At 45.0% G+C, this 2,720-nt stretch overlaps 1 non-coding gene across 1 annotated transcript; it reads right to left on the bottom strand.

The window, feature by feature from the left end:
- Nucleotides 1–2,306: 2,306 nt before the first annotated feature.
- TRNAK-UUU (transfer RNA lysine (anticodon UUU)) lies at nucleotides 2,307–2,379 on the bottom strand. The gene has a single exon. It is a non-coding gene; the product is annotated as a tRNA-Lys (tRNA).
- Nucleotides 2,380–2,720: the final 341 nt, after the last annotated feature.

The following is a 2,720-nucleotide window of genomic DNA, read 5'->3' as shown; positions in this document are numbered from 1 at the left end:
TATAACTTTAGACTTTGGGAATTCTCATATCATTTGGACACTATGGAATGGTTGGCTTATGTTGGAATTGGACAAACACCTCTCTTCCTCTTTCAAAACCCCTAAAACCTGTTTTCGGTGGGGTTTGGGTGCATGCCAGTTGTGGGAAGTAGCACCCCGGCCACTATAAGGATTAAGCTCGGGCCTCTGTTGCAAAGCACTACCGTACTTCCACATGTCTAATGGGTAAGGCTTAGTTTGTGGCTCAGTCTAGTCATAAACAAAAGTACACGGATTGGAGATGGATGAAGTCGGGTGTCGATGGACATTCTCCAGGACAAATGAAGGCTACACGAGCTGCGGCCCGGTAGTCGAGATGTCATATGGCAGAGGGTTGGTGCCCTGCTGCTAGGGGCTCAGTTCTGCCTGCCTGTCCCGGGTATCCCGGCCGTAGGTGGGATTGGGTCGGTACTCTTGTTTATGGCTAGGATGGGTTGGGAACTATGTCACGTCTTCCGTCCGTATACCGTGGTGGTATGTGGCACGTGTTTGCACGTGAGGAAGATGTGTCTTGTGGGTAAAGATGTACACCTCTGATCAGAGTAAATCTATTCGAATAGCCGAGCCCTCGGATATGGGCAAGCCGAGCAATGTACCCAAGTCAGTGTTCTAATTCTTAAAATTTGCTCAACAACTAAAATGTGGAATGGTTGGCCTGGGTTGGCTTGGGACGAGCTGGAACCCAGGTCGGGTTGCCAGTTCGGTCCGAATCATCGTAGGCCTTGGGTTAAGGCAGGTTCGTGAGGGTTCACGGCCTTGTTTAATAATACTGTGTAGCTCTAGGATCGTCTTTACAAAATGGCTTTGGGCAACTAAGTGACTTTTAAATGCTGTTTACTGCAAAACTTAATCCCTATATTATTATTCCCTTGTACCTCCCTTGCATTAATTGTGCATCTCCGGTGTGGCTTGCTGAGTACTATGGTTGTACTCATTCTTGCTCAATCTTTCCCCTCTTCAGTAAGAGAAGCTTTGGAGAAGATGTCTTAGGTGGAGTCCTAGCTTATACCCCAGTTGAGCGCCTGTGAAGATGGAGCCGTAGGCCCGCTAGTCCGCTGCTGTTTATTTTTGATTGTCAGGCCTTAAGTGCCTTTGTAATAATGTAAATATTATCGATATAATAAAGATGTGTCTTTTATATCATGTTTGTGTGGTGTACCCCGGCTTTTCCTGGGACGGGGATTAATACACTAGCGTTCGGGAAAAGGCAATTTTCCCGGTCGCGACAGTTTTATACCTTGATGAATTGGTACCTTATAGCATAGCGAATTTACTTTTCTTTCAAAAGGATACATCAACCTGTAGTGAACCGGGCCACCGAGCTTGCTTTTACCGCTCTTACAGCTCTCTCTCTTCTTTTTTATGGGTAGTTAGGCCAGGAAAGAGAAAGAGGAATGTACCCATTTCTATTTATCCATTCTCATAGAAAGTACCAAAAATGTTTTTGAATGTATGGAGCAGTTGATATCTTCAAGAGTCAAATCCTTTTCTTGCCCCCATAAAAAGAAAAAAATCGTTACGAGCGGTCCCCTCAATCTCCAAAATGGAATTGAAAAGCTCCAATTTAAATAATGGTACCGGGCCCAGGGAAGAATCATTCTTTGAATCATCCAGATCTATCAATTTGCGAATTCAATAAAAAACGGACTGATCCTCAGAATACACCATCATCTTTCGAAGTGCGCAGTCAATACTATGTTATATGAAAAGAAACAAGTCAAAGAGTAAAGGCTTCGCCCTTCAATACCACACTTCCAATCGAAATTCCTACGAGATTGACGTTCGAAGAAAAAGACATGGTTTGATAGAAACTTGAAGTGGGTATCAAATAAGCTGGAATGAATGGTATCAATTTCTTCTTTTCTATACTGAATCTGCTTCGGTATCTCTTTCTTCCTTCCCTTCTGTAAACCAAGCAGTGACTAGCCTCTGGCACTCACTTTCCAAAGCACCAATTGACTTGCTTTCAGAACAACCCTGATCAGTTATACCAGCCACCCGTACTATGTACGCCATTCCCAACGCGGAGCGCCTTTATTTTCGTATTGAACTCCGCTAGGAAGAAAAAGTTAGACCGTAGCCTTGTCGAGCAACCTCGTTTCTCGCTTTTGTCGATTGACTCGTACCGAGCCAGTCTGATCTCCTTTATACTTACCTCAAACAACGAGCGAAGTCGAGATGTTGATGAGAAAGGGGCGAGTCTCAAGGCCAAAGAGTGCTCTTTGAAGGCTACTATGCATCCTTACGAATACAAGAGTGGTTTTTTTTGGGTATAGCAGGACTTGAACCTGCGACCATTAGGTTAAAAGCCCAATGCTCTACCAACTGAGCTATACACCCGATTTTACAAGAAGAGAAGGCTTGGTGCGGAAAAGAAAAGAGGGCGGCCTGGCCCCTTTTCTTCTTATCATATCACAAGGGCGCGGCTCCGTATGGGGCTCGTACTGCGGAGCTAGTCTGGGAGTCCTTTCCACTCATTGAGGATTCTATCTAAAAAAGAAGGTCAACGGGGGAGACTACAGTAGCTCGAACTCAGACTATCTACGAAAAAGGTAAAGTCGTCTTTCCTAGGGTTCGACCGAAAGGAGCTGTGTTCTATGGTTTGACGTTGTGGAGGTCCAGCACTCTTCTAAACGAAGAAAGAGGGGATTCGCGCTACCTCCTACTCCTACAGAAGATCG

This window comes from Oryza sativa, chromosome 12 (assembly GCF_034140825.1).
Source record: "Oryza sativa Japonica Group chromosome 12, ASM3414082v1".
Classification (NCBI taxonomy): Eukaryota; Viridiplantae; Streptophyta; class Magnoliopsida; order Poales; family Poaceae; genus Oryza; species Oryza sativa.
Note: the sequence above shows the minus strand (reverse complement) of the source record. Positions and strands in the feature narration are given on the sequence as shown.